At 41.7% G+C, this 27,684-nt stretch overlaps 1 long non-coding RNA gene across 9 annotated transcripts; it reads left to right on the top strand.

Moving 5' to 3' along the window:
• Positions 1–11,654: 11,654 nt before the first annotated feature.
• Positions 11,655–17,419, top strand: LOC119303654. Of its 9 annotated transcripts, none has more exons than XR_005147965.1 (5): positions 11,655–12,250; positions 13,058–13,157; positions 13,256–13,334; positions 13,443–14,936; positions 15,592–17,419. It is a non-coding gene; the product is annotated as an uncharacterized LOC119303654 (long non-coding RNA). The 9 variants fall into 9 exon arrangements; XR_005147964.1 differs by having other exon boundaries at positions 13,256–13,365; XR_005147967.1 differs by having other exon boundaries at positions 13,023–13,157; positions 13,256–13,365.
• Positions 17,420–27,684: the final 10,265 nt, after the last annotated feature.

The raw sequence follows: 27,684 nt of genomic DNA, 5'->3' as shown, positions 1-27,684 counted from the left end.
GAAAAAGGGGAAAGGGAAGAAGAAGGGGAACTTCAAGAAGAACGGCAAGCAAGTTGCTGCTCAAGAGAAGAAACCCAAGTCTGGACCTAAGCCTGAAACTGAGTGCTTCTACTGCAAGCAGACTGGTCACTGGAAGCGGAACTGCCCCAAGTATTTGGCGGATAAGAAGGATGGCAAGGTGAACAAAGGTATATGTGATATACATGTTATTGATGTGTACCTTACTAGAGCTCGCAGTAGCACCTGGGTATTTGATACTGGTTCTGTTGCTAATATTTGCAACTCGAAACAGGGACTACGGAATAAGCGGGCACTGGCAAAGGACGAGGTGACGATGCGCGTGGGAAACAGTTCCAAAGTCGATGTGATGGCGGTCGGCACGCTACCTCTACATCTACCTTCGGGATTAATATTAGACCTAAATAATTGTTATTTGGTGTCAGCGTTGAGCATGAACATTATATCTGGATCTTGTTTGATGCGAGACGGTTATTCATTTAAATCAGAGAATAATGGTTGTTCTATTTATATGAGTACTATCTTTTATGGTCATGCACCCTTGAAGAGTGCTCTATTCTTATTGAATCTCGATAGTAGTAATACACATATTCATAATGTTGAAGCCAAAAGATGCAGAGTTGATAATGAAAGTGCAACTTATTTGTGGCACTGTCGTTTAGGTCATATCGGTGTAAAGCGCATGAAGAAACTCCATACTGATGGACTTTTCGAACCACTTGATTATGAATCACTTGGTACTTGCGAACCGTGCCTCATGGGCAAGATGACTAAAACACTGTTCTCCGGTACTATGGAGAGAGCAACAGATTTGTTGGAAATCATACATACCGATGTATGTGGTCCGATGAATATTGAGGCTCGTGGCGGATATCGTTATTTTCTCACCTTCACAGATGATTTAAGCAGATATGGGTATATCTACTTAATGAAACATAAGTCTGAAACATTTGAAAAGTTCAAAGAATTTCAGAGTGAAGTTGAAAATCATCGTAACAAGAAAATAAAGTTTCTACGATCTGATCGTGGAGGAGAATATTTGAGTTACGAGTTTGGTGTACATTTGAAAAACTGTGGAATAGTTTCGCAACTCACGCCACCCGGAACACCACAGCGTAATGGTGTGTCCGAACATCGTAATCGTACTTTACTAGATATGGTGCGATCTATGATGTCTCTTACAGATTTACCGCTATCGTTTTGGGGTTATGCTTTAGAGACGGTCGCATTCACGTTAAATAGGGCACCATCAAAATCCGTTGAGACGACACCTTATGAACTATGGTTTGGCAAGAAACCAAAGTTGTCGTTTCTTAAAGTTTGGGGCTGCGATGCTTATGTGAAAAAGCTTCAACCTGATAAGCTCGAACCCAAATCGGAGAAATGTGTCTTCATAGGATACCCAAAGGAGACTGTTGGGTACACCTTCTATCACAGATCCGAAGGCAAGACATTCGTTGCTAAGAATGGATCCTTTCTAGAAAAGGAGTTTCTCTCGAAAGAAGTGAGTGGGAGGAAAGTAGAACTTGACGAGGTAACTGTACCTGCTCCCTTACTGGAAAGTAGTACATCACAGAAAACTGTTTCAGTGACACCTACACCAGTTAGTGAGGAAGCTAATGATAATGATCATGAAACTTCAGATCAAGATACTACTGAACCTCGTAGATCAACCAGAGTAAGATCCGCACCAGAGTGGTACGGTAATCCCGTTCTGGAAGTCATGCTACTAGATCATGATGAACCTACGAACTATGAAGAAGCGATGGTGAGCCCAGATTCCGCAAAGTGGCTTGAAGCCATGAAATCTGAGATGGGATCCATGTATGAGAACAAAGTATGGACTTTGGTTGACTTGCCCGATGATCGGCAAGCAATTGAGAATAAATGGATCTTCAAGAAGAAGACTGACGCTGATGGTAATGTTACTGTCTACAAAGCTCAACTTGTCGCGACAGGTTTTCAACAAGTTCAAGGGGTTGACTACGATGAGACTTTCTCACCTGTAGCGATGCTTAAGTCTGTCCGAATCATGTTAGCGATTGCCGCATTTTATGATTATGAAATTTGGATGATGGATGTCAAAACTGCATTCCTGAATGGATTTCTGGAAGAAGAGTTGTATATGATGCAACCGGAAGGTTTTGTCAATCCAAAGGGAGCTAACAAAGTGTGCAAGCTCCAGCGATCCATTTATGGACTGGTGCAAGCCTCTCGGAGTTGGAATAAACGCTTTGATAGTGTGATCAAAGCATTTGGTTTTATACAGAATTTCGGAGAAGCCTGTATTTACAAGAAAGTGAGTGGGAGCTCTGTAGCATTTCTGATATTATATGTGGATGACATATTACTAATTGGAAATGATATAGAATTTCTGGATAGCATAAAGGGATACTTGAATAAGAGTTTTTCAATGAAAGACCTCGGTGAAGCTGCTTACATATTAGGCATTAAGATCTATAGAGATAGATCAAGACGCTTAATTGGACTTTCACAAAGCACATACCTTGACAAAGTTTTGAAGAAGTTCAAAATGGATCAAGCAAAGAAAGGGTTCTTGCCTGTGTTACAAGGTGTGAAGTTGAGTAAGACTCAATGCCCGACCACTTCAGAAGATAGAGAGAAAATGAAAGATGTTCCCTATGCTTTAGCCATAGGCTCTATCATGTATGCAATATTGTGTACCAGACCTGATGTGTGTCTTGCTATAAGTTTAGCAGGGAGGTACCAAAGTAATCCAGGAGTGGATCACTGGACAGCGGTCAAGAACATCCTGAAATACCTGAAAAGGACTAAGGATATGTTTCTCGTATATGGAGGTGACAAAGAGCTCACCGTAAAAGGTTACGTTGATGCAAGCTTTGACACTAATCCGGACGATTCTAGATCGCAAACCGGATACGTGTTTACATTAAACGGTGGAGCTGTCAGTTGGTGCAGTTCTAAACAAAGCGTCGTAGCGGGATCTACATGTGAAGCGGAGTACATAGCTGCTTCGGAAGCAGCGAACGAAGGAGTCTGGATGAAGGAGTTCATATCCGATCTAGGTGTCATACCTAGTGCATCGGGTCCAATGAAAATCTTTTGTGACAATACTGGTGCAATTGCCTTGGCAAAGGAATCCAGATTTCACAAAAGGACCAAGCACATCAAGAGATGCTTCAACTCCATCCGGGATCTAGTCCAGGTGGGAAACATAGAGATTTGCAAGATACATACGGATCTGAATGTTGCAGACCCGTTGACTAAGCCTCTTCCACGAGCAAAACATGATCAACACCAAGGCTCCATGGGTGTTAGAATCATTACAGTGTAATCTAGATTATTGACTCTAGTGCAAGTGGGAGACTGAAGGAAATATGCCCTAGAGGCAATAATAAAGTTATTATTTATTTCCTTATATCATGATAAATGTTTATTATTCATGCTAGAATTGTATTAACCGGAAACATAATAATGCGTGAATACATATACAAACTTAGTGTCACTAGTATGCCTCTACTTGACTAGCTCGTTAATCAAAGATGGTTATGTTTCCTGACCATGAACAAAGTGTTGTTATTTGATTAATGAGGTCACATCATTAGTTGAATGATCTGATTGACATGACCCATTCCATTAGCTTAGCACCCGATCGTTTAGTATGTTGCTATTGCTTTCTTCATGACTTATACATGTTCCTATAACTATGAGATTATGCAACTCCCGTTTACCGGAGGAACACTTTGGGTACTACCAAACATCACAACGTATCTGGGTGATTATAAAGGAGTACTACAGGTGTCTCCAAAGGTACATGTTGGGTTGGCGTATTTCGAGATTAGGATTTGTCACTCTGATTGTCGGAGAGGTATCTCTGGGCCCTCTCGGTAATGCACATCACATAAGCCTTGCAAGCATTACAACTAATATGTTAGTTGTGAGATGATGTATTACGGAACGAGTAAAGAGACTTGCCGGTAACGAGATTGAACTAGGTATTGGATACCGCCGATTGAATCTCGGGCAAGTAACATACCGATGACAAAGGGAACAACGTATGTTGTTATGCGATCTGACCGATAAAGATCTTCGTAGAATATGTAGGAGCCAATATGGGCATCCAGGTCCCGCTATTTGTTATTGACCGAAGATGTGTCTCGGTCATGTCTACATTGTTCTCGAACCCGTAGGGTCCGCACGCTTAAGGTTATGATGATAGTTATATTATGAGTTTATGCATTTTGATGTACCGAAGGTTGTTCAGAGTCCCGGATGTGATCACGGACATGACGAGGAGTCTCGAAATGGTCGAGACGTAAAGATTGATATATTGGAAGCCTATGTTTGGATATCGTAAGTGTTCCGGGTGAAATCGAGATTTTACCGGAGTACCGGGAGGTTACCGGAACCCCCCGGGAGCTATATGGGCCTTAGTGGGCTTTAGTGGAAAGGAGAAAGGGGCAGCCCAAGGTGGCTGTGCGCCTCCCCCCTTTCCCTAGTCCTATTAGGACTAGGAGAGGTGGCCGGCCCCCTCTCTCTCTTTCCCCCCTCAAGGAGTCCTATTCCAACTAGGATTGGGGGGGGGGGATCCTACTCCCAGAGGGAGTAGGACTCTCCTGGCGCGCGTCCTGTGGCCGGCCAGCCTCCCCCCTCTAATCCTTTATATACTGAGGCAGAGGCACCCCAGAAACACACAAGTTGATCCACGTGATCTATTCCTTAGCCGTGTGCGGTGCCCCCAGCCACCATATTCCGTGATAATACTGTAGCGGAGTTTAGGCGAAGCCCTGCTGCTGTAGTACATCAAGATCGTCACCACGCCGTCGTGCTGACGGAACTCTTCCCCGACACTTTGCTGGATCGGAGTCTGGGGATCGTCATCGAGCTGAACGTGTGCTCGAACTCGGAGGTGCCGTAGTTTCGGTGCTTGATCGGTTGGATTGTGAAGATGTACGACTACTTCCTCTACGTTGTGTCAACGCTTCCGCAGTCGGTCTGCGTGGGTACGTAGACAACACTCTCCCCTCTCGTTGCTATGCATCACCGTGATCTTGCGTGTGCGTAGGAATTTTTTTGAAATTACTACGAAACCCTACACAACCGACATATAAAAACATATCAATCCCATGCATCCTCTCATGACCTAGAAAAACAAGCGCCAACATATATACTGTCGCACCAATATAATACATGCGGCCACCGACCTAGAAAATTTCCGCACATAACTATGCATTGATTAATAGATAACTCAAAATCACACGATGATAGCCCACCCACTAGTAGAAAACGGAGTTTTAGCGCCGGTTCGTAAGGGCCTTTAGTGCCGGTTCCATAACCGGCACTAAAGGATGGACACTAAAGCCCCCCCCTTTAGTACCGGTTCGGCACGAACCGGCGCTAAAGTGCCACCATGTGGCGTGAGCTCGCGCCCTGGTATGGGGGACCTTTAGTACCGGTTGGTGTTACCATCCGGTACTAAAGGTTTTTTTTTTGAACTTTTTTTTGAAAATTTTAGAAAAAAATCTGATTTTTTTCGATTTTTAATTTTTCTGAATTATTTGATGATTTAGTCTCTAATCACCTCTCTTAACTGCTCAAGTGTGGATCACTCATTCCAAATCGCCTGACTTCCTGGCCGGTCACCCATCCTCTCACTCCCCCAGCCTGAGCACGCTTAACTTCAGAGTTCTATTCCCCCTACATTCCAAGTCTGCACTTGTTGTTTTCCTGACAAATGTAAGCTGTCAATCCTATTAACCCTCAGCAGTTTAGCTTGAGCATTAGGTCACACGTTTCACCGTTTGAGTTTGAAACTATTATTCTAAAAAACAGTAATTATTTAGTAACACTAATATTTCTTGAATAAGTTTGACCATAGTTTGACCAGATTTGACCAAAATTCAGAAAATTGAAATAATTATTTAGTAACACTAATATTCTTGAATAATTATGTAGTAACATTAATACTTCTTGAATAAGTAGTTTGACCAGATTTAACCAATTTTTTTTTTAAAAAACCAATGTTCAAGATATCTTCCGATATTTCGATAAATCGGCCGATTTATCGCTTACCGTTGTCTGACTGATAAGATAAATGGCCCGATAAATCAGCCGATATGGCGATAAATTGGTCGATATGCCGATAAACTGGCCGATTTATCCCTTATCATGGGTCGACCGATAAGTTCCCGATAAGAGATATCCCTAACATTGAAAAAAACTGAAATTTGACCATATCTTTTTTTCGTTTTGGAATTTGAGGATTCTAAAAAATTGCAAACAGGCCGTAGGCGGTCTCCATCGGATGTGGATTTTCGTGCTGAATTTTTTTGATATATTATACGTTTTTTTCCGACATCGTATGCAAAAGTTATAGCCATTTTACATTTTCCCAACACTTTTTGCAAAACATGTCCAAATTTAAGTTTTCAAATTTTCCTAACTAGTAGATGTAGTAATATAACTACCTCTCGAAAGATTTTATTTTTTGAAGTTTTTATCATTTTCAGAACTGAAATGGCGACACACCGGGGGGGGGGGGTAGAGTTTGAAAATTGCCCTATAGTGCCGGTTTGTGTCACAATCCGGTACTATAGGTCAGACCCCTTTAGTACCGATTCGTGGCACAAACCGGTACTAAAGGTTAGCCCTTTAGTACCGGTTTATGAAACGAACCGGTACTAAAGGTGATCGTGGGGCCCTGGCCTGACGCCAGCCTGCCATCACCCCTTTAGTACCGGTTCGTGGCACGAACCGGTACTAAAGGTTCAACACGAACCGGCATTAATGCATAGCCGTTCGAACCGGCACTAATGGTACCATTAGTACCGGGCTAAAATCAAACCGGCACTAATGTGTCTCACATTAGGTCCTTTTTCTACTAGTGACCAAAACACTGCATTATGAATAAAAATAAAAAACACTCTATCATCTCCCCAACTCGCCAAATCAAATACTCCGTTTGTTTACCAAATATATGGTGTGTTATTTTTCGAAAAGTCATTTTTTTTAACTTTGATCAACTTAAGAGCCAAAAATATCGACATCCATAATACCAAATAAGTAAAATATGAAAATTCATTTCATGATAAATCTAATGATACTGGTTTGATATTATGGATATTGATATATTTGTCTATAAGTTTGGTCAAACTTAAATATGTTTGACTTTTTAAAAAACTAATACACCTTATATTTTGAAACAAAGAGAGTACTTTTTTAATGAAAATACAACAACACCAATGGCACAACAAAGCACGTCCAACCCTTAAATTTATGGATGAATTTTATAAGTGTCGTGAGCTTAAAAAAATAGGATCAGACATTAGTAGACAGTTAGGGGTTGGGGTTGAAGGGGGGATGTATCTCGTGCACCGGGGTAATTTGTGCTACCGGTCCCCGTTGCACATTAAAAAATATTCCAAAAAATTAGAAAAAATATTAGTGCATTGACACAACATCAATATATGTTGTCGCAAAAATTCAAAACACTGCTCCAGGTACAAAAATGACAAATTTGACACCGAATAGTACATAACACAAGTTGGGTTTCGGTTTTGGTCCATTAGCACACTGATGTCAAATTTGTCATTTTTGTATCTCGTGAAATGTTTTGAATTTTAATTTGATTTTTTTACAACGTAAGTTGACGTTGTGACAATGTATTAATTTTTTTTTGGATTTTTCAAACATTTTTTAACGTGCAACGAGGTCTAGTGCATCGGTAGCACCAATTGCCCCGATGGTCCCGGGGTTAAAGATGCCCATACGTGCTTAGGTGTGACGGCCGAGGTTGAACAACATGTTCTTGTCGTCCTCCTCATCTATACTATCATCAGTCCATTAAACTGTGCAACAAAGTTAATGCCGACAATAAAGCACCCCATCTGCCACAGTTCAAATTGGTTGGACACCACGCCGATAGTACTCCTCTGAGTACCGTACAACGGCTGGGACATGTGACAACTGAAGTGTCTATTGCGGTTTTTTTTTTGATAAAAGTGTCTGGGCCAGTTCTTTTGGGCGATTCTCCCATAATCGTCCTCCTCCCTAGCTTCTTTCAGAATTGTCACTTTATATTTTTTTTACAATCCTATCTAGTTAAGGTCTAATTATCTAAGATTGTAAAAAATATATAGAGTGGTGATTCTGGGAGAAGCTGGGGAGGGGGACGATTCTGAAAGAATCGCCGAAAAGAACTGGCCCTCTATTGCGGTTGAGGGATGGTGGCCGGATGATTGATGTGCGGTGATTGGATCGCCTTAATTTGATTTGCTAGGATAATATTCTGTTTCCACATTTTGGGGTGTTTCGTCCTCTGAATTCAGTTTAACGCGAGCCGTTTTAGGGCCAGTCTTCGATTGAATTCCATTGGTTAAGCACTTTTGACTTGTTTGTACCATAGACACAGGCATAGTGAACGTGTACATATGCAACACACGTCCCTCTTATAAAGTTACAAGAATGACTATTGAAGTTGTCACTATCTCCCACGTACTTGAAAATAGGCTTATCAGCGGTAGGAGTACCTTGTAAGCAAATTCATTGGTTCGTCGCTGTCTGCCTTAAAGCACAACTAGAGTGGTCAACTTCTCAGTTTGACCGAAGATGATAACCTAGCCCCTGAAAATGAAAGCATGATGAGAATCTAATATGAGAAATGCCAGGCATAATTTTTGTTGGAAGCAAGTGAAGTACTACAAATGACTCTTACAACATCTATAACCGACCCCTTGAAAGATGGTAGAGAAGTAAAAAGAGTAAAATGCATTGGTGGTCACTGGACTTGTCGTGTACGCTCACTTTGATCACTATACTTAAAAATACGGTTAATACGGTCACTAAATACGAGTTGTGATGATTATACGGTCACTGTCACATCGTATAACTTCGCATTTTGTTGAGTTGACTAGTCAAACAGTTTGAATGATGCCTCCTCAGCTTATTTTTTTCCTCTGTACCGACGCAGGCAAAGTAAAATAGTGACGCGGTGGGGATTCGAACCTCAAACAGTGTACACTTATACTAACCATCACAATTTCTTATTGTACGTTAGTGTGCATGCACACAGTGCACACACAGTATGCGGCAATTTTAGCAAAAATAAATTTTAGCTGAATTTTAGCAATTTTAAACAAAAGATATGCATGGAAACGTTGTGTAGATGCAACACACACTAAGTGTTACAGAGAATTTTTTGCCGCTACGTTCAAGTTCTGTGGTATTTTTTCTCTTATATTGAGATTGTTTCAAGTCAGCCCAAACATCCTAGTGTACCTCATGATCGAACTGACGGCTGCGCCATTCAACAGGTACTTTCCAATTGCATACTAAGCAGCCCTGTCTACCTTGGTTTCGTGCCATCCCACCAACGCTTACATAGCGGCGAGCTAGCTATATGCAAGAAATAAAAACGAGGCCATGCATGTGTACAAGGCTGGGGGTTCACGCTGTTGGAAATATGAGCAAGTTACTATGAGATTTAATTCGAATAATTAGAAGATAAATCATGACTACAGTAGCAGAGATTAAATTAATCATGCGAACTACCATAGCAGATGAACAGATCACATCTAGGGCACATACTAGAAACATGAATTCTACCACGATTTCGAACAGGAAGGATAGAATCACATACGGTGTAGCGGGAGCAGCACCGCCGGCGTTGACATTGTCGCCCATGTCGTCGAGGATGAGGTTGCCGAGGTCGGGGAAGAAGTCGTCGCTGCCAGCAGTCGCGCGAGTGCGCTCCTCAAAAACCTGATCGCCCCTCTCCCAGGATCACGAAAGGCGGGGTTCTGGAGGCCTGCTGTCCCTTCTCCCGGTGCACGTCAAAAGGAGGGATGGAGAAGACTTGCTTGACAGCACAACGATCTGGAACGGTGGTGAGAAACCATACGAAGCGGTGGCGGCTAGGGTAGACGTCCGCCTGACTATATAGTGCGGGCCGGGCAGGTCGTGGGAGTAAACCCCACGTCCGAGTCGTCACGATCCAAAAGAATCGGAAAGGTTCACTAATTAACGCGCCTGTTAATTTAATTATTAATTAATGACTCATTATTTTTTCCCGAGCAGCAAAAATATAGACAACGTGCATAGCTCTGCCCTCGGCTCAATCCCGCAACCACGGCGCGGCGCGGCACATCGTGACGAGGGAGGAGGAGGAGCGTGCGTGTAGGTCTCCTTTTCTCATGCTCATACAAGTGGTACAAGAGCTCACCTTATAAAGAGGTGCAACTCTCCCTCAACTTTCGGAGTGAGACTAAACTTTAGCCTCACTCACTCCATTCATATGTGTGTATGAATGTGCCAAGAGAATTTCAGAATTTTAGTTACGCTTTGGGGCAAAAATCTACTAACAAAATTCCGACACACGCTACATGCTCTCCAATCTGTGACGAAACTGAAGAAATATTAGTGACTAGCAGCCGGAACGTGCAGCTTGATTAACAGACTAACAGGGTAAATGAAAAGAGCTTGAGAGTTGAGAGATGCATCAGAGTAATTGGTCTGGAGAATGAATTATGTATTGATGAGATGATAATAATACGCAGATATCACAAGCACGTACAATATATGCATACGCACACAACCACAAATATGCACGCACCCATTTGAACATATAAACCCTCTTAGAGTACCCGCCTAACTAGAGCAATTGCTTCGCGCGTTCAATCTGGTTCATCCAATGTGCGTCCGTGTAAAGTTATCAGTACTTTTCAGCTGTCTGTCAAAGATCCTGCCATTGATCTTACCTCACGCCATGGATTTGGGTTTTGGTGGATGACGCCTGGGCCAGGCAAATGCATGGGACCAGCGGCGCAGTGTGCCGGGCGTGCGTCGTCCGTGTGAGAAATACAGACCGTCTTCTGTGGTAAAAGGAGCAATGGACTGGAGCGCTTGTCGCTCACACGACATCGGCTGTGGGCTGCTGGTTCGTGTTTAATGTTGATGACGTGTGGGCCAATATGCAGCGGGCCCGGCGTTTCAGTCACTATGTGCGTGTGTGCGAGTGTTAGGCTGGAAAAGAGAGGTGGGATGCAGCGATCATGGGACGTGGGATGGAAAGCCAGGACCAATCCTGAGACGAGAGCCAGACCAATCCTCTTCCCGAAATCCACCGCACTTCCAATCCTCTCCGTCCTCGAGCCCTTCTTCTTCTCTCTCCACGCTGTCCCATCTCCCCTGCTCTGGCACCGCCGCCTTCTCTCCCCGGTGCTTGATGTGCAGCCGCGGGGCGCCACTACGTTCTCGATCCAGCCGGGTCGGGCGCCGGTCGCCGGCATCACGCGCCGCGTGCCGTGATTCTGGATCTGGCCGCCGATGAAAAGTGGTGGTGGGGGAAGAGAGCGCCCTTGTCCTCGGTGTCCGGGCCGCCATGGCTGACGCCAGAGCCCTTGGCTGGCCTTGAGATCATCCGTCATCGGCATCCTCGTCATCCATCCAAGCGCCAAGTCCTCGACGCATCTGCAGCCACTGGATCTCCACCGTTCGGTCCCCGCCTACGTCCACTCCCCCCTCCTATTGCTTTATTCCCAACGGCGGGGTGGGAGGGGCGTGGGCCCCGAAGACCGCGATCCTAGCTCATCTGGCAGTGGGGGCGTTCCTGGCGCACTGTGGGTCGAGCTCGCTGCTGGAGGCGGCGGCGGCGGCCGGCGCGCCGATGCAGACATGGCCGCTGGTGTTCGACCAGTTCATCGAGGAGAGGCTGGTCACAGACGTCCCCAAGATCGGCGAGAAGGTGTGGGGCAGAGCACGGAGCACGAAGGAGGAGAAGGAGATGGTGCCGGCCGAGGCGGTGACGTTGGGCGGTGGCGAGGTTCTTGGAACCAGGCGGAACGGGGGAGACGGCGAGGGGCCGAGTGCAGGAGCTCGCAGTGAAGGCTCGCGCGGCCGTGTCGGAAGGCGGGTCGTCCTGTGATCTGCGCAGGCTTATCGACGACCTGATGGAAACAAGGGAGGCCGTCGCCGGCGGCGACACTACTACGTCACGCGCTGCTGAGATAAAGCGCCATCGTTGTATTTCCCTGTTCTTCAATCCGTTTGTAAACATGTAACACCGGCCGCTTAATATGTTATGCATTTCCCTTTGCCTACTATCCCTATGGTGTTCATCATCTCAGGGATTTGCTGGTACTGGATCCAGCGGGAGGAGATCCCTGAGGCATTTGATTCTTGTGGGATTCCCACACATCTTGCAGGATCAACAGGTTATCGGCACCTTCTCAGTCCCTCTGCACCCATGACCCAGGTCAGCTCAATCCCCTTTCCTCATAGCAAATTACTCTGTTGGATGTGGAGGTCTTCCCATGTTCCATCAGATGGCTTGCCTGGATGATGCATCCATGTTTTAATGTGCTTTAGGCTGTGAGACAAAGTTTGAGGTTGATCTGATCTATAATTCAGTGTGACTTCATTCATAGATTTGGGCTTTCTGGATGTGGATGTTTTTTTCTGCTGTTCAGATGTGGAATTCTGTAGACGTGATCATGCCATGAGTGACCATTGGACGATGCCTCCATGTTGTATTGCGTTTTATGTGGTGTTTGCTTTGAGATAAAGTTTGAGGTCAATCTGATGTGTACCTATTCTTTTTTAATACATTCATAGGTTCGGTTCCTCTGGTGGTGGAGGATTTTTTTTTTTGTTCTATTCGGATGTGCAAGAACTGGGCAGTTACTTGGTGTACCATGTCCCAATTTGCCTAATTTATATGGGCCTTTTTAACATATTTTCTGAGTGGTGATTAGTGTGCACAAAAAATATACATTCGGATACTTTTTTTTTCAGCATACGCCTGCCAAAAGGAAATGGTTCAACAACATTTTAAATGTACTATTTGAATTTGTAGTCAATTAAGGAAGTAAAAAAGAGGATTTGGTTAGTTTTGCTTTACACAAGCAAATGTCGAGAAGCATACTGTCCTATTTTTCGAGTCAGTGAATAAATAGAGTACTTGTCCACACAAAAATGAATACAAATGACTTTGTTATATGCTTAATCATATTCTGTCTTTTCTCAAGAGCACGACACAAATCGAAAGACTTTTCTGTACCAGGCCAAACCAAGTACTTGCATATTGAAGAAACTTCCATGCTGTTTTACGTGTGGATTCTAACAACTGATCTAGCATATATGTTATCATAGCAGAATAAGAGGTATGATTCCATCACCGTTATCTTAGTTTTATCAAGAAACTAGAACTACCCCACACCATCCAGTCATGGTTATTTTATTATTGTGTTTCCCTTTGTAGATGCGCTCCAACCAGTGGATTTTTCATCCAAGATGCTTCTATAAGAAATGCGGCAAACATCAGTAATGGACTGCACCAGGTGGTGAAGCTGCACATCAGGGGAGCCCAATGTGGGTTCCTTTAGCAATTGGCTTTTGCAGCTACTAGCCTATGCCATGTGCTGATTCGTTCGCTTTGCCATATGCAGGTATCATCTCTGTGCCATGGGGTGTGTCGTGGGGACTGATCCGTGGCTGACGTCGACAAAAAAAAAACAGGGGAGCCCACTAACAACCAAATTCCAGACTGGTTTTTGTCATATCAGACATTAGTCATGAAAGTTGCAGTCTTTCATTTTTATCATACAAAGCACACTGATTGGTTCTCACGGGATAGCGATGCCTTTCAGTTGTTCTTGTCAGTACATCCGAGTAAGGATAAGTGGATAACTACACACTTCTAAATTTGTCAATACATACAAATTGATCTTTCTGGTGATTGCTTTGGTAATAACTACAAACTTCTAAATTTGTCATCTTTTTGGTCTGCATAGCTGATTTCCCCTGAGGATTGTAGTAACGTTTAAACAAGTATTTACACTTCTAAACAAGTATGGAAAAAGGCGACTTGCTTGGACTGAATCAGCCATAAACCTCCCTTAATTATGTGCATGTCTAAAAAAACTTTAGGTCTGCCTCCCTGTAGAAATACACAAGTATATTTGTAACACTTAGATGCTTGCCTATATAAGCTTGCATCACAGACTAGCAAGGAGGAAGACGAAGCCCGGGTTCAGCCCCGTTGGAGTTGGCATCTGCTCACAGCAAGCTGCAGATGATGTTCGTATTTTGTTTCTTTTCTCCTGTAGCAAACACAAGCAGGTGCTGAGATAAGGCAGAATTATATTCAGATTCGTAGCTGCTAGGTAGTATATTTTAGCACTAAGTTTCTTTCAAATTATGGGCATAATCTGTGCGGAATTTCAATGTACTCCTAAAACAACAGTTGTTGCTCTTGTTTTTATGTTTCCAATGGTGCTGGTTTCACTGAAATTTGATTGGTAGTTTAGGAGTTAAGCCAGAATAGGTGCTACTATTTAATAATAGCGAGGCTGTGAGATTTATTTACCTATATTCAACCAAGTTAGAGACAGTTTTAGTCCCAATCACCTTAAATAAAGTTGTAGGAAATTCTCTGTGGGTATCTTAAAATAGTTTATTTGCTGAGATCGGTTAAGCGGTTTAAAAGCTATGAACAGAACAATGAGTGACTCAGTAACTCAGTCGAAGTTTCAGCTAAACTTAGAACTGGTTATTTAGGTTTTTTACTTCAGGGAAATATTAATGTATTCATGAAATAGATATTTAACCTTTTTTGTATGTGAGTTGATATAACTTTTATGTACTGCAGGCAGTTCGTTTAAATCCACATAACAGTGCCTTTAGTAGGCGATAGCAAGGCAGTCAGACAATCTTAGTTTGGGGAAATAAGATAGGTTACCTGACGATACATTGAAAGAGGAAGGAATATTGATATTTCATCGATGGCGTGACCTGCAAAAGGATGCTCTTGGTGACAGCATCCTGGGCTTCTGAAACATGCCCAGTTCAGCTGAAAGGATGTATTCAATTATGCAGAGAGATGGAATTGTTCGAACTCCAGTGCCACCAATCGACGACATGCCAAGACATTACCACAAGAGGTACCTTCTGTTTGTTCTTTTGTACTGCTTTGTTGGTCTCAAACTGTATGGTCTTGGTTCATTAGGAATCTCTTGAATCACCTGATAATGGATCAAAATCAGCACTCCCCACTAGAACGCTGCTAGGTACCTAACCTTTAAAATGTATGATGCAGCCAAGATACTATATTTGTTTGTCAATCTTATGTGGTTATTAATACCTGTCTGTTGCAAATGCAATACCTAAAGTTCCTAGATAAACAGAAACAACTAAAGTATAGTTTGGTCTGTAATAGGTCGATAGCCACACTAGCAACGTAGTAATTGTTCTTGGCAATCATGAGCCTAACCACACAGTTCATTTTTAATATAGCTGATAAAAAATGGTACCACACTAGGGGTGAAAATGTAGGTCACTTGCTTGTCATGAATACCAGAACATAAGCATGCTGAAGGAAAAAAGTATACATTTGTGGCAATCTGATGTTCCCAGAGAAAGAATCTTTTGTAGCATTTAGACTCCTATGTACTATAGCTTTCCATTCATTAGCAGGCCCCAAGAAGCATTCCTAATAATGACCACCCATTTAATTATTTTGCCGGATCAACATATCTAAACAGTCTTATTTATAAATATGTATTTGATTTATCATTGACGTTTGACAACTTGGTGCAGCATCGGTGCTTCCAGGATGAAGAATGAATGCATGTCATTTAGGGATAACGGTGGGCAATGAAATGTTGAAGGGTCCATCTCTCACCCCACTCCATATAGATGCTTAGTTCTTCATGGCGATTGTCTCTAATGTTTTTGTTTGTAATATATTTTGGCTTGGAAATATAAAAACTCCATGCCGCCTGTCACACAATTTTTCGTCGTCCGGGCAAACCCCCTTTTCCATTAATTTCTTGATGTATGGTTATGATGCAGTCTTCTAGACGAAGATGGATTTAGGTTGTGTGATTCCACAGTATACATTGCACTTCCTTTAAGCATGAATATCTGAACGTGCACGGTGTATATTTCTCAGTCATGTTGTTTTTCTGTTTATATTTCCAGGATACATATAGTACATGTATTGCATTAGAATATAACTTCTACTTCTGTGCTATTATTTTCCTTCATGGTATATGTGGCAGAACACCATGTATATCTAATATCTTCAGGTTTCAGGATTTAAATGCCCTTTGTTTTCTGTACGAGGTGGTTACCTGGGATTTTATTTGATTACTCTATTAGATCATGAGCAAATTAAGACATATATTGATCTTGCAATTGATAGCATTTCCTGTCATATTGTTGATTCTCTTACAGATCCACCACCTCAGATGGTGCTGACAGGGGTGCAAAGCAGTCTTCCTTGAGCTTTGGTACTGAGTTTTAAGGAGAACATTTGCCCTCATGAAGCCCCACTTTGTGGTCATTGCAGCTGTAGCTAAGGAGGGTACCCGTCAGCGCCAGCTCACTGCTTGCCTATGTAATCAATCTATATTTGCAACCTTTTTGTTTATGGTAAGTAGAACAACGCCTAGAAAGAATGAAAGACCGTTTCTAATTACCTTTGCTGCATCTAACCTAACTGCCATGCCTACGTGACCACTAAAGTACCATTGTTTCATCTGCAGCGTAGTCCAGATTTAGTTTCAGTGATTTCTTAACCCTTTTGTTCTTGCTCTGAAGATTAAGACATGCATAGGCCTTAGACTATAGTAAGCATCTATTTATACGCATCCTTCCGTTGCCATGTATACTAAATGTAATCAAGGACTTATTAATATTGATGTATCCCCTCAGTTGTATTGGTACTACTACATATTCGTCATGACACTACCAATTATATATAGCAAATTCAAAGGTGTCTATATGATGCATCTCTACCTATGTGTCTTGCTTGTTAAAAACAATGTAAATAAGCTACAAGATAACTAAAGAAGCATGCAACTATGTGGAAGAAGTGTGTGCTACATCAAACAAAATTCATGGCCTTGCTGGCATTAGCCTCGGACCCTGCTGCCTCAATGTCTGTTTCTAATCTGAAGCAGGCTCTCATGGAGATTCACGATGTAGTGGTCGCACTTCAAAACACTTCAGCCACAACATCTCAGTTCCTAGAGGAAAAAGGCATGTACTCAGATGATGAAGTGCCTGATCCATTCTATAGTGGGCATTCTGATGAAGATTCAGCTGATGATTGTCATCAAGACGTGGATGACGACTATGATCACTATGTCCGATCCCCATGAGCATCGTATTCAGCCTGCTAAGATGTCTGATGCCATGTGAAGCTGTATATGTATAGCTTCACCATTACGACTTGGCCTTGTGGCTGTTGTGTTTATTCTCCTATGTTGGCTGAATAAGATGCGAAGCTCTTTGTTTATAGCTCCGCCTTAGATTTTTTTCCCCCTTTTTGAACTGTGCTATGGTCATGTATAATTATGAAATCCATGTTGATGCGTTGAGACAATGTTATTTATCTATGTTGCATCTTTGCTTTTGCCCACTGTGGTTCGTCCTTTCAGTACCTTCGCTATGAACATACATTCATTTACTTTACTCATCAGTGAACACAATATGTATCTCTGCCTATCTACCTTCCTTTTTAATAGCATTGTAAATAATCTATCGTAAACTTCTTATAACACTATGTATCATGAATAATTCATGTGTTCCAATCAGTCCCTAAATATATTTATGTACACTCTTTCAATACTTGCATTCCTCTCGGCCTTTGCGCCATTGGCGCAACGGGTCATCTAGTACAAGCTCAAGCACAGCAAGCAACAAACGACGCAACGGGTCATCTAGTACAAGCTCAAGCACAGCAAGCAACAAACGACGTGTCATGGCTGTCACGTTAATGCATAACGTTACAGCAGGATGCCTTTCTCCAGTTTAGACACAAGGAGAGGTGACCACAGCGGGCTAGCTTGCTGACATCCTAGCGCTGTGTTTGGGGTTTGATTCCACGCTATGTCACTATTTTATTTTGCCTCTACTTGTTTCTTCCACTCACAGACAAGCATCATTCAAACTGTTTGACCGGTCAACTCAATAAAATACGAAGCTATATGAAAAGACAGTGACCGTATAATCATCGCAACTCGTATTTAGTGACCGTATTAACCGTATTCTTAAGTATAGTGATCAAAGTGGGCGTACACGACAAGTTCAGTGACCACCGATGCATTTTACTCAAGTAAAAGCCCGGTTTTAAACGGCTAAATCGCACCTCGCAGATCCCTTATCGATGTTAAAGGGGTAAAATTTATACTCGTCCGCCGCCCTGACCCTTATATTTACTCAGTCGCCCATTCGGCGAGTAAAATCGAGCTCTTTCCCTACCGCTCGGCCGCATTTCATTCCGGCGCAACCCAATCTATTTTGCAACCCTAAATTGTACCCCGCTTCCTCGCCGGGACGCCCCCGCATCCACTCTGGCACCGCCCCCGCCGCCCAAATGGCCAGATCCAGACGACGATTAGAAATGCGGATTCATGCCGCCACGACCAATCATCCGAGCTCGAGGTCGTGATGAATCCTCCCGTGGTGGCGCGTCCTCCTCTCGGTTCCCTGGCCTGCCACCGGCGTCGGTACCGCAGAGGAGGTACCACGACATGCTGGAACGATCATTGGTGATCGAGATTAGGGACCATGAAACCCATCACTACATCTGGATCAGCTCCTACCAGTTTGCGGCTCAAGCAGCGTGGGTGTACGACATTCAGGTCATGTGCCTCCAGGACGTGGCTCAACTTCCCCTTCGGCAGCCCCGACATGCCGGCTTTGGCCCCAATCGACCTCTGATGCCCCCACGAGCTGCAGGAAGGGGGGGGGGGCTACGAGCACCTTGAGATGGAGCGCCATGACGAGGAGTACATGGCCGATCTCTGTCACTGGTATTCAAAGCGTCAAGGAAGAGCGCCGACTATTTAAGGAGTACAACTCGGGGAAGATGGACGGAGCCCGGTTGTTCTGTGCGCCGGTTATCGACTTTGCTGCAACAATGGCTCCAGGTCCGGGTCCGGGTCCGATGACGGAGCGGGCGAGGGCAATGTCGACAATGGCAACGACATGGACGTCAACGACGAGCGGAATCGGGAGAAGCCCATAGTCAAGGACTAGTTTTTATGCAATTTTAGTTCAGACTTCATTTGAATTTATGTAATATAGTTTATTCTATTAATTTGAATTGAGTTTGATTGACTAGTTTGAATCAAATTTGCGTAAATTTGTGTTCACTTTTTATAAAAAAGAATGAATTTGCATGATATAAAAACTAAAACAAAATCATAATAATAAAGTTTTCTAAGAAAGAATGAATTAGTGGCATAGGTATTACCCTTTAAGAAGAAAGAAAATGAAAAATACTAAAAAAACAATGACAAAATTTGCACACAATTTACATAGAAACTGCACTCTTTTATAATGTATGCAATAATAGGCATAGAATAGTGAAAATTTTGCAAAAAGCAAATTCCTATGTAGGAATGAATTAGTGGGAAAATTTGGTATTACCCTTATAGAAGAAAGAAAACGAAATAAAACTAAAAAACTAAATAATGAACTTTATGAAGGAATAATGAATTAGTGGCATCGGTATTATCATTTGAAAGAATGAAAATAAAAAAATCAATCAATAAAAAAATAATGAAGTTTACTAAGAAATAAAGAATCAGTGGCCCCCTTCAGAAGAAAGAAAAGAATTAAAAACTAAATAAAATGAGAATGATAAAATTTTCTAATAAATAATGAATTAGTCGGATTGGCATTACCTTTTAAGAAGAAACAAAATGATAAAAAAACAATGACAAAATTTGCACACAATTTACACATAAATTGCGGGTTTTAATAATATGCAAGAACAGGCTTATAATAGTGATATTTTCACAACAAAAGAAGTTTCCTAAGAAGGAATGAATTAGCGACATTGGTGTTATCATTAAAGAAGAAAGAAAATGAAATAAAAGTAAATCAAACTAATAATAATACTGAAGTTCTCCATGAAAGAATGAATTAGTGGCATTAGTAACGATAATGAAAGGAAAACTAAAACAAAATCGAAATATTGAGCTTTTCAAAGGAATAATAAATTGGTGGCATTGGTATTACCCTTTAAGAAGGAAGGAAAAAAAATGAATTTTGCACATAATATGCACACAAATTGCACTTTTTAAAATATGCAAGAATAAGAATATAATATTATTTTTTAAAGGTTGCCTAAGAATGAATTAACAAGTGGCATTGGTATTACCTTTAAAGAAGAAAGAAAATAAAACAAGAAATAAATCAAAATAACAATAAATTTTTCTAAGGAACAACGAATTGGTATTACTCTTTAAGAAGAAAGATAGTGGAAAAACTGAAGAAAAAAACTTGCACACAACTTTGCACTATAATTGCACTTTCTATAGTATACGAAAAAAAAATCTTATAATAGTGTAATTTTCGCACATATTGCATAGTATTTCTGTGTATATATGTACACCTACCCAACATCCGAAAACTGCCAATAAAAAAATAGAAACCAACTAATTAAGAAAAACAAAAACAAAAGGAGAAATACATACAAACAGAAAAGCATAGAAAACCAAAGAGAGAGAGGGGTGGGGGGGGGGTGGGGGAGGGTTGGGCGGTATATTAATGAGGTTCAGCCCAGTAGCAAATCGACTGATCCAAATATGTTGCCAGTCAAAAAGAAGGGTGTGGCTAGAGGTCAGGTGACTGAATTTACAAATTTGGGCCAGTCACTTTTTCTCCGCCCACATCGCGGCCCAGGCGTGGGCTCGGCGAGCTACCGGTTGTGCAACTGCTGTTATTACGTTGCTTTGTCCTACCGCTCGCATGCATGCTAAGCTAGCTCGCTCGGAGTAGATAAAGCACAACCACACCATATTCCACACCACATGCTAGATACCAAATATTGTTAGCATCGGCACTATGATCATGTCTCTTTTTTTTGAATTTTGAAGAAACAAAATTCTACAACTCAATTTTTTTTGTACTTCTTTGTATGCGCACATATAGTATAGTACTCCTACACATTTGCATAAAACCCCATGTGTGCATGCGAGAGATAAAAAAGACAATTAATAATGAAGATAAAATGTGAAGGCATCTGGATCACAAGCTACAGGGAACCCACTCGGTCAATGTTTATCCATCTCTTTGTATCGTGTGTTAGTTCAATAAAAGAACTAGTGCCAATAAAAAGATTAAAAAAAATGAAGCTTTCTATGGAAGAATTAGTTAGTGCATTGATATTACCCTTTAAAAAGAAGGAACGTATAAAATAAAATAAAATAATGACAAAATTTGCACACGATTTACACAGGGGTTACACTTTTTATAATATGCAAGGATAAACTTATAGTAGTGATTTTTTTTGTGCAAAAAGAAGTTTCCTTAGTAGAAATGAATTAGTGACTTTGATATTGTTCATAATGAAAAAGAAATAAAAAACTAAAATTTGCACACAATTTACACAGACATTGCACTTTGTTATAATATGCAAGAATCAATATGTAATAGTGGATTTTTTGCAAATGAAGAATTTTTCTAAAGAGTGCATGAATTAGTTGCATTGGTAGCATCTTTATTTCTCAAAAGAAGAATAATGAAGTTTTCTATGAAATAATAAATTTGTGGCATTAGTATCACCTTTTAAGAAGAAAGAAAATAAAGGAAGTAAATAAAAAACTAACACACAATTTAGTAAAAAAATTGTGTTTTTCCAATATGAAGACTAAGCATATAATACTGGATTTTTCACATAAAAAGGAAGTTTTCTAAGATTGGTACTACACTTTAAGAAGAAAGAAATTAAATAAATAAATAAATAAATATAAACTAAAAAATCATAATATGAAGTTTTCTAAGGAATAATTAATTAGTGGATTTGTATTACATTTACGAGGAAAGAAAATTAAAACTAATATAAAACAGAAGATATCAAAATTTGCACATAATTTACATAGAAATTGCACTTTCTATAATATGCAAGAGCAAGCATATAATAGTGAAATTTGACAAAAAAGGAAATTTCCTAAGAAGGAAAGAATTTGTGGCATTGGTATTACCAGTAAAGAAAAATGGAACAAAACTAAAACACAATCAAAATAATGAAGATTTTCTAATAAAGAATGTATTAGTGGCTTTGGTATTACCCTTTAATAGGAAAGGAAATAAAATAGAAACTAAGACAAAATAATCATAGTGATTTTTTAAGAAATAAAAGAAAATGAATCGAAAACTCATACAAAATCAAAATAATGAAGTAGTTCTAAGAAAGAATAAATTAGTGGCTTCGATATTACCCTTTAGAAACTAAAACAAAATCATTATAATGAAGTTTCTAAGAAAGAATAAATTAATGGAATTGGTGTTACCATTTATTAAGAAAGAAAGTATAAAAGAAATAATTTGCACACAATTTTCATAAAAATGCGCTTTTTAATAATACACAGTAATAAGCATATAAATAGTGAAATTCGCGAAAAGCAATCTTAAGAAGGCAATCTTAAGAAGGAATGAATTAGTGGCATTGGTCTTACCCTTAAAGAAGAAAGAAAATAAAAACTTAAATAAAATCAAAATAATGAAGGTTTGTAAGGAATAATAAATTAGTGGCATCGTTATTACCCAGAGGTCGGTAAAAAAAGAAACAACGACAAAAGGTGCACACAATATTCATAAAAAAGTGTAATTCAAACGTATGCAAGAATAAACACATAATAGTAGAATTTTCACAAAACCAACTCCTAAGAAGCAATTCATTTAGTCGCACTGATTTTACCCTTGAAGAAGAAAGACAATAAATAATAACTAAAAATTTCAAAATAAAGAACAATGAATCCGTAGCAATAGTATTACCATTTAAAGAAGAAAGATAATGTAAAAAGATTTAAAAAATTGCACACAACTTCGCTCTAAAATTGCACTTTTTGTAGTATGCAAACAATAATCATATAAGAGTGTAATTTTCACACATATTGCATTGTATTCAAGTGTATACATATACACTTATCCAACATCAAATAAAAATAAAAACCAACTAACAAAGAAAAAAAAAGCAATAACACATTTTTTTGAGGCAAACTCACAAAGCTTTTTATTCATCCGTCGCACAGTTTACATGGAAGAAGAAATTTAAGCAGAAACACATAAAAACAGAAAAGAAACATAGGGATAGAGGAGGGCTTGATCACACACTTAGTGGGCTTTGGCCCAGTAGCAAATCCACTGACCCAAATATGGGATCAGTCAGAAAAAAACAAGCACAACCCAACAAACAACACATGGCAGAAAAAAAATGCAGCACGAATCTTAGAGCAAAAATCAATGGCCAGAAAATTGACGGACCCAAACTCAAAAGTCAGGCAACTTACAAGTAGCTAAAGTGCAAAAAGAAACAGCCCAAACATGGTGACAAAACAGCCTAGGAAAAAAAAGCACGAATCTGAGAGCAGGAATCATCGGCCAAAAAAGACTGGCCCCAAAAAAAACACAATTTCCAGGTGATGTATGTATAGCCTAAGTTTTTTTTTGCGAGATACATATAGCTAAAATGTTGAATAAATGGCCTGAACTTTTCACAAAAAGCATTGTCCATGCACCATTTTCTGAAATGAAATCTTCATTGCAGCATAGGAGAGACGAATCGGGATGCATCCACTTGGCGCTAGCCGGAGGAGCGCATCGCATCAGATTTGTCCAATCAGTTTCGTCATCTGGTCATTGCTGATGTGTTGAGGTGCGGCGGCGGAAGTCCAACCACATGTCCTTTTCGTCATCACCGTCTATCAGTCCATTAAACTGTGCTTAAGTGGTTCTAATAAAAATGTGCTTAAGTGTGCCACAAAGTTGTTGATACTGACAAGCAAGCAAACTCATCTGTTAGAGTTATCAAATAAATTATAAGATGTAATATCATCGAGAATCATAGAACTTGCACTCGATGTTCAGTCAAATGGGCATTGCCATACAGCCCGATACGAGAGAAATCACCGAATTTGCACGCCATCTCAAGTTATGTGATCACAAATACGTATTTTTAAAGTTTAAGCATCAAACTAAACATCAAACGCAAGTTCTAGAATTACTGGTGATATTGCCTCTAATAATAAATCGATCGGTCGGAGATACAATGTTCCTCGTAAGCTACACCTTGGAATACACGTGGCAGCTCAAAGTATTCATTGCATCGGGATGTGCACAAAAAGTAGAGTCGTACTAATGCATTAGGCCCCTCCCAATGCTCCACGGTGTACAGGTGCTAAGGATGCCACATAGTCAAAAATGTGATGTGGCAAATCAATTAAAAAGGAGAGAGAACATTATGGTGACCCCAAGAGGAAACAGTGCTAAGCACATGGACCTATACAAAATTACTACCAACCAATAGATGAAGGAGTTTAATTATTAAACAATTCAATGAGAGGAGCTTAGCTACTACCTCCGTTTCAGTTTACAAGTCCTACGCGTATACCTAGGTTGTCAATTTTATAAAAAAAAGGGCAACCTGGTGCATGTAGCTCCCGCTTGCGCAGGGTCCAGGGAAGGGTCCGACCACTTTGGGTCTATAGTACGCAGCCTTTCCCTACATTTCTGTAAGAGGTTGTCAATTTTATCATCTTAATATAAACTATATAACACAAAAATTATACGGTTTGAAAATAGAACATCTGAAGTTTATATTGATATATTTTTTGTAATATATGACTTGTATTAAGTTGGTCAAATTAACGACCTAGGGGCACGCACACACCCTGTAAACTGAGAGAGAGGTAGTACAAAAGCTAAGCAACTATGCATTGGGAAGACTAGTTGCTAAGATATTTAATACACTTAGCACCTCATGTAAGCACCTTTGCATTGGTAGTAGCCTTAGGCCCCTCCCAATGCTTCACCTTGTACAGGTGCTAAGCCTGCCATGTAGGCAAAAATTCTGATGTGGCAAGGTAATTAAGAGGAGAGAGATGAGTGTGGTGACCCAGAAAGAAACCACACCAAGCGCGAGAACCTAGGCAAAACACTTAAATTGAAGAATTCCACCAATGTATGAAGAACTTTAGTTGCAAAATCATTAAATGAAGGATACTTAGCACCAACAAATTAAGCACATATGCATTGAGGTCTTTAATTGCTAAAGTATTTAATATACTTAGCACTTCATGTAAGCATCAATGCATTGAAAGCAGCCTTAGCAAGATACCCGCGTCCACGAGTGGAGAGACAAGGAAGGTGGTAATTATTCATGACAACTACACGATCATCCGTCCATCGTGCATGGGCGTACTAGGGAACGAATTCGATGTTGTTTTTACAGAACAGTAGTACCAACCCATGGAGCCAATAAGAAGGTGTAGTAAGTACTTCCTTCGTTCGAAAAAGTTTGTCTCTTAAATGAATATATGTAGTATTAAGTTAGTGCTAAATACATTCATTTAAAGAATAAATTTAAGACAAGTTTTTTCGGATGAAGAAAGTATCAAACAACAAGAATAAAACCTCCAATACGGCAATATCCATTACTAATAGACCTCGATTATATCACCCATACACCTTGATTATGTTCTTGTGATGTCTCATGGTTGTTATAATCGTCACCCTAAGAAAACCCACCCCTGTAACCCATCTCACATGGTAAAGTGCCAGTTCTTACTCACCGGTGTATGCATCATACCTGGTACAACGGATACACTGAGAATGTATCTGGTGCATCCGCACTTGTGGTGCTACCGGTGCATCAGATGCCATAAAATGTTTTAAAAATCTGAAAAAATTCCAGCACGTAAATGCAACATCAACGTATAATGTCACAATTTTTTTATAAAATTTGAATTACTTTTTGAGATAAAAATTATAAATTTGACATCAGTGTGATAATGGGCCCAATCTAAAGCCCAAGCTATATTATGTACTATTCAGTGTTGAATTTGTTATTTTTGTTTTCCGAGTTATGTTTTAAATTTTGACTTGAAATTTTGTGACAACTTACATTGATGTTATGTTAGTGTGCTAAATTTTTGTCAGAATTTTTTAAACATTTTAGAAGCACAATATGACTTCGGTGCATCGTAGCACCACAAGCTCCTGTGCATGGGGTATTTTCCCCGGATGCACTGCACCCCACGCATGCCACCTTGGATGGAAATCCTGGGCCCCGAGCGCAGCGGGCTCTCTGCTTTTGACCGCCGAAGAACCGCTCACGTCACGTGGAAAGGAGGGCGACGAGTCGCAGGAGCAAGTATTCTCTCTGTCTTGCCATGGGTCATGACCACGCCATCATGCAACTGTACCGGTGTTGTGTTGCACCAAATGAGAAAAATGGAATCCATGGATGCGTTGGCATCTCTCTCTCTCTCTCTCTCTCTCTCTCTCTCTCTCTCTCTCTCTCTCTCTCAAAAACGCTGGATGATATGTGCCCTGCTACGTAGAGTGACGCCATGTGTTCTGAACAAATGAACATAGCAAAGCAGAGCATGCATGCCCCTCTGTACGTACGCCGGCACGGTTCAGCAGCGCCAGCAAGCACGCACGCATGCACGCATGCAGCCCGAGCGGAGTCGCCGGAGTGAACTGGAATCGAATCGAGCGACAGAAGCGAACGAACGCATGCAAATTCATCGGCAATGGGGAAACGGGTAGAACTTGATGACTAAACCATCGAGATCGAGAATCCAACCAGCCATCGATCAGCACATACAGTGCTTCTTCCCACGCACGCACTCCCTAAGTTACATGGACCTTCAGACGTCCAGACACGCCAATTCAGTTCGGATACAACGCACACACTGACACACACACACCTTCACCCTAACACGAACACGATCGACGACGACGACGACGGACGACTAGCCACACGCCGGCTGGTTGGCTAGACGGATGGACCATCTAGTTGCTGGACACGGCGGCCCACGCAAAGTTGCAGTGCAGAGTACCCATGCTCACGAACGCCAGCACCTGGGCCGGGACGAGGATCCCCGTCGCCAGGTCCACGGAGCAGCCGGACGTGTAGCGGAGGCTGTAGTGGGAGGCGGCGCCGGCGAAGAGGCAGGAGGCCGCAGAGGGCGACGGCGAGGAGGAGCGCCGCCCGGCGCCACCGGCCCGCGACGGACGCCAGCCCCTCGACCTTGGCGCCCGCGGCGAGCGCGGCGGCCTCGGCGCGGCCGACCGCCACCCACACCGAGAGGAGCAGCGCGGCGGCGGGGAGGGCGGCGAGGGCGAGGAGGCGGTGGGCGAGGACGGCGCGCTGGTAGACGTCCCTCCCGCAGGGGTTGGCGTCGTCGGGCGGGGGCACGCGGACGGAGCTGCCGAGGAGGAACACGATGAAGAGCAGCTGCAGCTGGAGCTGGGCCACTTTCCTGAAGATCGCCATGGGTCTTGACTGAGAGAGGTTCGAGGCTGCGGGCTGGCTGTTTGGGGTCGTCTATAAAGGTGGCCATGATGGGTGTGCGAGAGGGAGAAGATGGCAGAGACGGGCGAGGGAGGGAGGCGTTTGAAATTTTGAAATTGTGGTCAAAAGTCTGGAGAGACTTTCATGCATGCAGGGTACCGTACGTACGGCTGAGCCGGCCAAATGCATCTCGCAGTTGCCGTTTCCGTGATACGCCTGTATGTACGTGACACAGCACTCTGCTACCCAGCTGCAACGCTAGCTTTACCTCGCGTGCAGAGATGCTACACACACGGAGTTTTACGGGCTGATTACGGGGCTGGTGCTGACATGGCAAATGGTTATTGGTTTAAGGGGGATACGCGGGCCCC

The sequence above is a fragment of the Triticum dicoccoides genome, chromosome 5A (assembly GCF_002162155.2).
Source record: "Triticum dicoccoides isolate Atlit2015 ecotype Zavitan chromosome 5A, WEW_v2.0, whole genome shotgun sequence".
Lineage (NCBI taxonomy): Eukaryota > Viridiplantae > Streptophyta > Magnoliopsida > Poales > Poaceae > Triticum > Triticum dicoccoides.
The sequence above is the reverse complement of the archived record's forward strand: the minus strand, read 5'-3'. Positions and strand labels throughout refer to the sequence as shown.